General features: G+C 47.3%; 1 protein-coding gene across 1 annotated transcript in view; it reads right to left on the bottom strand.

The window, feature by feature from the left end:
* The window catches only part of ADGRA3 (adhesion G protein-coupled receptor A3), a 134,187-nt gene extending 124,226 nt beyond the window's left edge, over positions 1–9,961 (bottom strand). The window contains 1 exon segment of the mRNA XM_017866795.1: positions 9,729–9,961. The gene's annotated coding sequence lies outside the window, so the exon portion shown is untranslated.
* Between the last annotated feature and the right edge of the window lie 672 nt (positions 9,962–10,633).

The following is a 10,633-nucleotide window of genomic DNA, read 5'->3' as shown; positions in this document are numbered from 1 at the left end:
CTAAAATTCCACGGTTATCCCCTGCTGTTTTAGCAGAGTATAACAACAGAGGAAGATGCAGATTAAATCACATCAAAAAGAGCTAGAGGGTCACATCTACCCGAGGGGAGGTATGACAGATATTGAATAGCTAGAATGCAAGAGGTAGAGCTCTAGGAAGAGGTACAAAACTAAGATAAAACTGGTCTAATAGACCAAAAGAAAAGTCAAGCCCAGAGATAAGAAGTCACATACATCCACAAGCAGGGTGGCACTGAATAACTATTTGCTAAATGAATGCAAAAACAAGTTTAGGATACAAATACTGGAAACCAGGGTACAAATTATCAAGAATGCAACTGGAGAAGAGTAAATATCAAAAGTGAAAGTTTTGGTGTTTGGCCAGCCCATAGTGTATGCAGGAAGGCACAGCTTTACCCTGGGACTCACTTGCAGATAAATAAGAACAAAAAGACCAGGGTGTTAAAGATGCGGGGGAGAAGTAGGAAGGTGCTGGAGTATTTTTCTATCAGTCTCTTAAATCTTCCATTTTACAGGAAAGATCTGAGGACAAGAAATGCTTTGCTGGATGAAAAGCAAAAGAAGGCCAGGCACGGTGGCTTATGCCTGTAATCCCAGCACTTTGGGAGGCCAAGGTACACAGATCACTTGAAGTCAGGAGTTCGAGACCAACCTGGCCAATGTGGCAAAACCTTGTCTCTAGCAAAAATACAAAACTTAGCCAGGCATGGTTGTGTGTGCCTGTGGTCCCAGCTACTCACGAAGCTGAGGCATGAGAATCGCTTGAGATCAGGAGGCAGAGGTTACACTGAGCCAAGATCACGCCACTCCACTCCAGCATGGGTGACAGAATGAAACCCTATCTTAAAAAAAAAAAAAAAAAAAAAAAAAAAAAAAAAAAAAAACCAGACAAAAGCAAAGCTTAGTATCTGCAACGTGCTCAGTGTGGTACTAAAAGTGGCCAAGACAGACATGTACCTTCTGGGAGGCACCAACCTCATCTCTGTCCCACTCTACCCTCTACACATAGGTAACTGCCTTACTAGACATGCAACATTTCTGAAACTTAAGACAGAAAAAAAAAAAAAAAAACCTTGGGAGGAATAGTGTAGTGTACTTTTATAAAGCTCCCTCTTCAGATTAAAATTGTCTGTATTAGCCAGGCGCAGTGGCTCATGCCTGTAATCTCAGTACTTTGGGAGGCCGAGGTGGGCAGATCACAAGATCAGGAGATCGAGACCACGGTGAAACCCCGTCTCTACTAAAAATACAAAAAATTAGCCAGGCGTGGTGGCGGGCGCCTGTAGTCCCAGCTACTCAGGAGGCTGAGGCAGGAGAATAGCGTGAATCCGGGAGGCGGAGCTTGCAGTGAGCCGAGATGGCACCACCGCACTCCAGCCTGGGGGACAGAGCGAGACTCCGTCTCAAAAAATAAAAAATAAAATAAATAAAATTGTCTGTATTTGAACACAAATGCAAGCTAAATCATACATCAAGCATTAAAATTATATTGTTTTACATTAAAAACTTATTGAGCAAGTTTGCATTTATAGCTTCCTAATCTTTGCAAAAACTGAGTTAATAAGCTACTAGTACTCAGCCAGGCGCAGTGGCTCACGCCTGTAATCCTAGCACTTTGGGAGGCCGAGGTGGGCAGATCACGAGGTCAGGAGATTGAGACCATCCTGGCTAACATGGTGAAGCCTCATCCCTACTAAAAATACAAAAAAAAATTAGCGGGGCATGGTGGCGGGCACCTGTAGTCCCAGCTACTCGGGAGGCTGAGGCAGTAGAATGGCGTGAACCTGGGAGGTGGAGCTTGCACTGAGCCGAGATCGCGCCACTGCACTCCAGCCTGGGTGACAGAGTGAGACTCCTTCTCAAAAAAATAAAATAAATAAAATAAGCTACGAATTCTCAAAGAACTCTGTATTCTAATCTTTGTTTATAAGAAAAATGTTGACACAATACATTAGCTGTGTTCTCTAGAGTTAAGATTCCTCCATAGGTAGCATCAAGCCAGTAAACAACTCTTCCTGAGAAGCAGCCGAATGGAAAAATAAGTCATTGAATAGTCTTTTAAGAAACTTCATCCCGTGTCATTTTCTGAGTTACTTTCAGGAGTTTTTTTGTCTGTTTTTTTAAACCATCTTTACAGGCTCCTGGGAACAGAAGCTGGAGCTGCATTGGGAGCAAACTCACCAAACATTACCATATTCATTTGTTTGGGGACTTCGTATCTTGCCAAACCCACCAACTTCTCTCATGTGCTCTCCTGGTGCTGGAGGACTCCAAGCAGGCAAGAAACAACAGGATTTTGAGGCTGGGTGATACGCAACCATGCCTCATATCAGAAAAGCTTACACCTTGCATTCACGGACCAAATGCCAAACTGTGCCCCCAATCCTGCAAGATTTCTGAGCAATATTCCTGGTAGGAATTCAAGCCACTTCCCAACACAGTCTATATGTGTGTGCTTGCCACACACATAAGATCAAGTAGATCACATGTGACTGCAGATAGATTGAATATACCCATCCTTGAATCAGGGATCCCACAGCTATGAACCTAACAAACTAAATAAACATATGTTCTCATTTGCTATAATAAGGTAAACCTGTGAATTTGCAGCCACCTTCTATCCCCCAATTTTCCTGCTTTTCCACCACCTAGTCGTATCTCTGTTAGCATTACTCTTGCCCATAAAGACATATCTCTGTTAGCATTACTCTTGCCCATAAAGAACAATTACGTACCCACCCATACTTGAGGCGCTATGAGAAGTCACAGTCCTTGCTTTCAAGGGTATGTGCATTCTGAGAGCAACACCAGTATCATAGAAAGCGACACAAGAACACAAACACTAATAGCTACCTGGGTTCAGAGATGGAAGAATCAAAATGCCAGAACAGTGAAGAGTTCGTAGCAGCCGAGTTGGGTATTAAAGAATATCCCAGAATTTCCCAGACTGGGATTCCAAGGCAAGGGTGTCTTAGCAAAGGCACACAGGAAGCAAAGTATAAACTCTGTTCAGGGGACACTGAGAGGCACACTTTGGTGAAACGAAGAGTTTGTTTAAAAGACTGACCCTTGGATTATTTTAACCCTGAACCACTGGGCACTGTGTTTACAACATAACACCGCCTCAACCAATGTCCATGGAAAAAGTAATCCGTGCTGGGTGTTAAGAAATCAGGCTGCAGACATACGTAAGATTTTGCGTTCAAAGATAACAATCTTACTCTTGATCCAATGGCTCTGCTGGTGAGAATTCAGGCTGCGGCATTTTGCTGGCCTACAGATTATAATCACTTTGCTCCTCTCGCCCTTGGCTGCACTCACCTGGCAAAGAAGCAACCTGGCCACACCCAAGGATTCCCATCGCTAGGCTGAATCCAGGTGGAGAAAAACAATTGCAATGACCATCTCCCTTTGAATCAGATCAGAAGGCAAAACTGGAAAAAGATCCTCCCTGCTGACTTTTCTGCTATCCCCAGTAGGTTCACATTCCAAAAGAACCATTTCTCTTCTCTTTCCCCTTCCTTTTGGCCCCTTTTTCCCTCGCCCTGCCTAGATGTCTTTGAGGAAATAGAAGCAATGGGGCCAGAATTCCCTCTTCCTCCCACCTGCGCCCCAATGCCCTCCCACCTGCCTTGACACCCCTTTCTCCCATGACAAGGTGTTGTGCTAAACCCCTACCCACTCCAGAAGGGATTGCACCAGGTTCAAGAAGAAGAAACCCAGAGCTAGTGAACAGAACATGGAGTTTCACTGAGGGCTTACATGCAGGGGAGAGAGTTCAGCGCTGGTGGGCAGGACAGGAGAACTGCATGCCCCAGTGGCTAGGGGCTGAGCAGAGAAACTCGCAACTTGCAAAAAGCATGCAGTTCACGGCCGGGAGTAGTGGCTCACCCCTGTAATCCCAGCACTTTGGGAGGCCGAGGCGGGCAGATCACGAGGTCAGCAGTTCAAGACCAGCCTAGTCAACATGGTGAAACCCCGTCTCTACAAAAGATTCAAAAAAATTAGCTGGGCATGGTGGCTTGCACCTGTAATCCCAGCTACTCAGGAGACTGATGCAGGAGAATCGCTTGAACCCAGGAGGCAGAGGTTGCAGTGAGCCGAGATCACCCCACTGCACTCCAGCCTGGGCAACAGGGCAAGACTCCCTCTCAAAAAAAAAAAAAAAAAAAAGCATGCAGTTCACGCAGCATCTTCACTTAGCACCTTCCCCCCTCAACAGTCTCCACCTGGCAACCATCAATTAACCCCAAAGGGCCTTGATCCCCCATATGGTCCATGTTCCATGGGACAAGATGGAGACTCAGGTGTTCCTCATAGATAAGAAATGACTTTCTGGGTGGGCCACTCCCAGGTTCCCTAGCTTGGAACTCCAAACCACATTCAGATGCGTCATCTGCCATACAGTCATTCTCAGGCTGTGATTCAGTTAGTGCTATTTGGTGCATTGACTACACATGTGGAGAATGAGCTTCCCTGCTGCCATCAAAAGCCAAACCTTCATCTGTGCTCCCATCCCACTTCTCTTTTCAGGCCACCCAACCTGGCTTATTCACCTGTGATACATGGACACTGCTCACGGAGGGCACCAGACTCCAGGACATCAAATCCAGTGCTGTCTATTCCTTTGTCTTTCTGGCTTAATCTCTCAACGCCTCAACTGGGAAGGCCATTCCAGCCTTGACACGTAAACTTCTCTTAGCTTCCGGGATGAGATCTCCCCTGGTGCTCCCCACAGCCTCTGCAGAGGCTCCTTCTCAGACTCCTGTTCATGTTCCTCCATGTTCCAGTGTGGTTCTGCCTGGGCCACCTCCTCTCCCCTCTGTGCACTCTCTCCTAACTGACCCCAACCAGGTCTGTGTCTGAAATACCACATACAGGCAAATGGTTCCAAAAGCTCTCTCCACTATTCGCCCGATACAGTCTCACCACTTCAAGTGGGCCAGCCACCACCTGCCACCCTTGCTCCCGAATGCCATCTCCCCACTCAATCCAATCCTTCCCCTCCTTTAGGCCATGCTCAAGTCCTAACTTCTCCAGGAAAATAAAATACCTTCCAACGACTCCCTAGCCACACTGATCTCTCTCCTGTCTGGGCTTCCTGAAGCACTGAAACAGTCTCCAGCACAGGATTTATTACTTAATGAGGGATAGTCTTTTAATGGTTCCCTAAATGTCTGCTTCCCATTGTGCAAATCCTTCCTCCCAACTAGATTTAAGCTTCTGAACAATACAAGCATTTCTTTTCTTGGTACTGAGCAACACGGGCGATGTCCAAAATAATTATTAGTTCTTTGACAACAAACATGAAAAACCAAAACTCTACACACTATTTTAGTGTGTTAGTCTGAGAAAAACCTGGAATTTATCTGACAAATTACAAGTAATTTTTTAATATATTTTTATTTGTCTAGAATCACCATGTAGCATCACGAGGAACCCACATTTAAAAAGGCAGTGATAAATTCGTAAAACTTTCTATCAATGAAATTCTCAGAACTTTCAAAACTTACATTATTGAGCAAGATTTAATATAAATCACAGAAATATAGTAAATAAGTATATTTTCAATGAAAACATTAAATGCAGGTAAATTTTTGTTCAATTTGTGTGTTATAATAACAGAAGCAGTTTAATCCCTCAATACAGAAGTCTACCTGAGACACGGGGAACACACAGTTAAGCCTAGGATCTCTGCCAGACCTTTCTTTAAGCATAGCTACAGAGACAAGTGCTGTTCATCAATACTGTTGAAGGGTCTGACTTTTAGGCTACGATGAAGACCAGTTCATCCACTAAATAGAAATAGCTTTATTTTTCACGATTAAAAAAAATAAATTCTATCCCACCTTTGCCATTCTCCCAGTTTCCATCAGTTAATTTTCCTCTCTGTGGCCACATCACAACTCAGCTGAAAACGCCTTGCCACACCTAAGTGATAAAGGCTCAAACCGGGAGCCTGGCCTTCCTCGGCTTGGTCCCTCCAGACTCCTCTCTGACCACTCTGGGCACAAAACACTTACCTTTGACATTCCAGCAACACCAACTGCACAGCAGCATAACCAGATACTGTCCTCTCCAAACCCGTGGGCACCTGGGGTCCCCCACTTCCAACCCCATCATTTCCTCCCCTTGTCCCCTCACCATTTTCTTCACAGTTATCTTTTTCTTTCTTATTGCAACCTTTGCCTCCTGGATGCAAGCAATTCTCCTACCTTAGCCTTCCTAGTAGCTGGGATTACAGGTGCAAGCCACCACGCCCGGTTAATATTTGTATTTTTAGTAGAGATGGGGTTTCGTCATGTTGGTCAGGCTGGTCTTGACCTCCTGGGCTCAAGTGTTCTGCCCATCTCAGCCTCCCAAAGTACTGGGATTACAAGTGTGAGCCACTGCGCCCGCCCCACAGTCCTCTTTCCAGAATTGGTTCAGGATCCTCCATCCCACTAGGATTGAGGGAGAGGAAGGCCTTGGTTGCCCTCCTCTGGGTTTCTTTTGCTACATGTGCACCCTGATAATAGAGCATTGACCATACTGTTCTGAGAGTTAGTCATGAATCTTTCTGCCCAAATATCTGTAAGTTCCTGGAGAAGAAAGACCATGTTTTTATTTGTATTCTGTCGTGAGCTGCACAGTGTCTCATATCAAGTCCAAGTCCTGACCTTTTTATGTGATCTTATTTGTAAACAGGTTCTTTGCAAATATATTTAATTAAAGGATCTTGGGATGAGATCATCCTGGAACTAGGGTGGACCCTAAATTCAATGACTGGTATCCTTAAAAGAGAAAGGAGAGGACTTGAGACACACAGACACACAGGGAGAAGGCCAAGGGAAGACAGATGCAGAGACAGAAGTGATGCTGCCCCAAGCCAAGGGAAACCAGAAGATGAGAGAAGCAAGCATGAATTATTCCTAAAGTCCTCAGAGACAGCATGGCCCTGCTAATACGTTGATTTTGGACTTATGGCCTCCAGAGAGAATAAATTTGTTGTTTCAAGCCACCAAGTCCATACTAATCTGCAGTAGCCCTAGGCACTAACACACAGTCCAAACTTCAACACGCTACCTACTACCTAGGGGCCACTCAACAAAAACTGTGCTCAACTAAGATGAAGGCAAGGCGAGGAAAGAAAGCATCTGAACTGCAATCTGGGATCAGCATCTGGGACGTGGACTCAGATGCTACTCTACTATGAGAATTCTGGTGAGTCCCTTATCTACAGTAACTCTAACTCTTTCCCCAGTAAAATGACGAAACTGGCCCACAAGACCCCTCTACGGGGGACTCATATACCTTGAACCCTCTTCAGCCAGAATAACTCCCCATTTTTTTTTTTTTTTTGAGACAGAGTTTCGTTCTTGTTACCCAGGCTGGAGCGCAATGGTGCCTTCTCATCTCACTGCAAACTCTGCCTCCCAGGTTCAAGCAATTCTTCTGCCTCAGCCTCCCGAGTAGCTGGGATTACAGGCGCCCGCCCCCACGCCCAGCTAATTTTTTGTATTTTTAGTAGAGATGGGGTTTTCATCTTGTTGGCCAGGCTGCTCTCTAACTCCTGACCTTAGATCAGGAGTTATCTAAGTTATCATGATCCACCCACCTCCACCTCTCAAAGTGCTAGGATTACAGGCGTGAGCCACCAGGACCCGCAGAACAGCTTTAATTGATCCTTAACAGTATCTTTTTCCCATTCACTAAATTAATTTTATTAATTTTCTTTTCTTCTTTTTTTTGGCTCAGAGTCTCACTCTGTCACACAGGCTGGGGTGCAGTGGTGTGATCTCGGCTAACTGCAATCTCCACCTCTCGGGTTCAAGTGATTCTCCTGCCTCAGCCTCCCAAGTAGCTGGAATGACAGGCATACACCACCACGCCTGGCTAATTTTTGTATTTTTAGTAGAGACAGGGTTTCGCCACGTTGGCCAGGCTGGTCTTGAACTCCTGACCTCAAGTGATCTACCGGCTTTGGCTTCACAAAGTGCCGGGATTACAGGGGTAAGTCACCATGCCCAAGCTTAATTTTATTTTCATCTAAAAAGCTTTCAGGCAAAAAAAAAAAAAAACCTGGATTAAAATGACATTTCATACTTATATTTTAACCAGTTCATAAAAAAGTAGTAAAAGTTTATCGATAATATGCTGAAAATCAATTTACCACCATATACCCTATTTTTTTCTGCAAAGCAAAATCAGCAATTTACTAGTAGTTGACCCAATCCAGCTGGAATTGTTGACACTTTTAGGTCAGAAAAACTGCACCTAAACATGAGTCAACATAAATGCCACTAATTGACCCCAAACCTAAATGTTTATAACACAACTGCATGATGACTAATTTTTGCAGAGTAACAAAGAAAATCTCCTCCAACATTGGGATTTTCTCCACTTGCACTGTAATTAAAGTCCCATACTGAAAATTTCCACTTCAAAGAATCTGGCTAAGAAATACATAAATATAACTGCTGCCACCACCAAATGGTAACGTGTTAGTAAAGGAGTCAAACAAAAAAAACTGTTTCACCCATCTTCAGGCCTCCATAAACAGACACACAGACACAGTTTTCATGGTTGAATGTTTCCTAATTCAAAAAATGGAAATGAAGGGTAAACAAAGGTGTTAGTAATGAAATGTATACCTGGCCTACCTGTATATACTCCTGCTGAATTTGGGTTACATTTAAAACGATACTTTAAGTGTTTTCATAGATCATGCTGCGGCCCTTGCATTCATGTTTGTATAGTGGCTGCCTTGATTCTTTTTTTAGGAAACCAACCAAAACAACATAAAGGAACCCCGAACCAAGGGACTCACATTTCAGTTGAACAAAATACCCATGAGAAACACTTAGACTCAAAACTTTCCAAACCAATTCATCCTTCTGAAAACAAACTCGACAGTCACTGGGGCCAACTGTTCAGCTAGAATTGGCAGAACTACGTTTGCAAAACTGAACCGTGAATCCCAGCACAAGTGAGTTACCAAAATTTTTCCTTCCAGGTGGAAACTCAATCCGAAAATCAAAAATCCCTCGAGTTGGAAGGCTCAATAAACCCACAGTATTTAATTCCAAAGTTCCTGGCTTTTAAATATGAGCCCTCACAGACACGAAAACGGGACTGCAAGGTACATAAACAGATTGATCTGAAATGTTTCCAGCCCTTAATAACAACTCTATCTTAAAAAGTGTTCTTTAACTGTAATAAAACTAAGATAGCAAAAGGCAAAGGAAGCGTCTTGGGGTTTCGGCTCGCACACAGTCCTTGTGTTCTGCAAACTCTACCACGTAAGTGTAACTTAATTTGCAAAGAAGCAGAAGGACTGGCGCTTGTAATCAAGCATTGTGTTTTCTGGAAGCCCAAGCCCAGGATGAATGAGCTTTAACTCTGTCGACTGCGTGTTTACTTGCATCCTCACGTGGCACACCGCGCAGCCCAAAAGCGCTGCGCCCGGGACAGCGCGGGGCGCGCCTGAGAACCCGAAAACTTTACTTTGCAAACTAGTGGAGCTGGGAGGCAGCTCGGACGCAGATTCCCTTGCCTTTCCCTGAACTGCACCCGTGCCAGGCACACGAGGTCTTCCCTAGCACCACCCCCTACCTAGAGCTCCACACAAAGGCGCGTGGGTGCCGGCAGGACCCCTCTCCAAAGTTGAGCGGAGAGGTAAGAAACAGCCGAGCTACACAGGACCGGGCGTCCCGGGAGATACTCACAGGGTGACCGTGCGGTTGGGCAGAGTATCTGGGGGCAGGACCTGCGCGAGCTCCAGGCTGCTACACACTACCTTGCCCTCGGCGGCGCCCGCCGCTCTGCCAGACCCTCGGGGCCGCCCATCGTGCTTGCAGCCGGCGGGCAGCGCCGCGGCGCCACCGCCACCTCCCAGCAGCGCTAGCAGAGCTAACAGCGAGAGGTGCAGCAGCACGTGCGGCGGCTGGCGCGCGGCGCCCCGCCGGGTACGTGCCGGGCTAGGCTCCGCATGCTGCGGGTGCTGGCTTCCGTGACGGGTGAGAGCGGCGGCGCACTGTGCCCTAGTCCGGGCCCGCCCCGAATCCGGGCGCAGGAGCGCGAGACGCGGGGACTCAGCGGCGCCCGGAGAAGCACTCATGGCGCGCCGGCCCAGGACGGGCTCCCCCCGGCGCCTACCACTGCTCCTTGGTCCGTCTGCGGCTGCGCTGGGGCCGGAGGGACGCCGGGGTCACGGCCGCACGGGTCCCAGCGCCGCTCTACCGTCCGGCGCGAGCACCGCCTCCTCCTCCTCCTCCTCCTCCTCCGCCGCAGCCGCCGCCACCGCCTCCTCCCCTGGCCAGGACCCGCGGCGGCTCCTCCCCGCCCGCAGCCGCCGGCCGCCTCCGCCCCTGCCCCTCCTCCTCCCCGGCTCTCCTGCTCTCCCGGTGTCTGTGGCTGCCCGGGAGTCCAGGGAGGAGGCGCACGCTCTCGGGACCTGCCGAGCCCGACTCCGACGCGCTGCGCGCCCGGGCCTTGGCCTCCGGGCAGGAGTTGTGAGGAGCCCGCGGGAAGGCGGTAACTCGTAGAGAGGGCCAAGGAAAGTTCGAGTCCAAACTCCAGTCGCGGTGACCACTCTTCTGCTCGTTTCCCTTCGCCGTTACCGCGCTTGCAC

This window comes from Rhinopithecus bieti, unplaced genomic scaffold (assembly GCF_001698545.2).
Source record: "Rhinopithecus bieti isolate Rb0 unplaced genomic scaffold, ASM169854v2 scaffold_1599, whole genome shotgun sequence".
In the NCBI taxonomy this organism is placed as follows: domain Eukaryota; kingdom Metazoa; phylum Chordata; class Mammalia; order Primates; family Cercopithecidae; genus Rhinopithecus; species Rhinopithecus bieti.
Note: the sequence above shows the minus strand (reverse complement) of the source record. Positions and strands in the feature narration are given on the sequence as shown.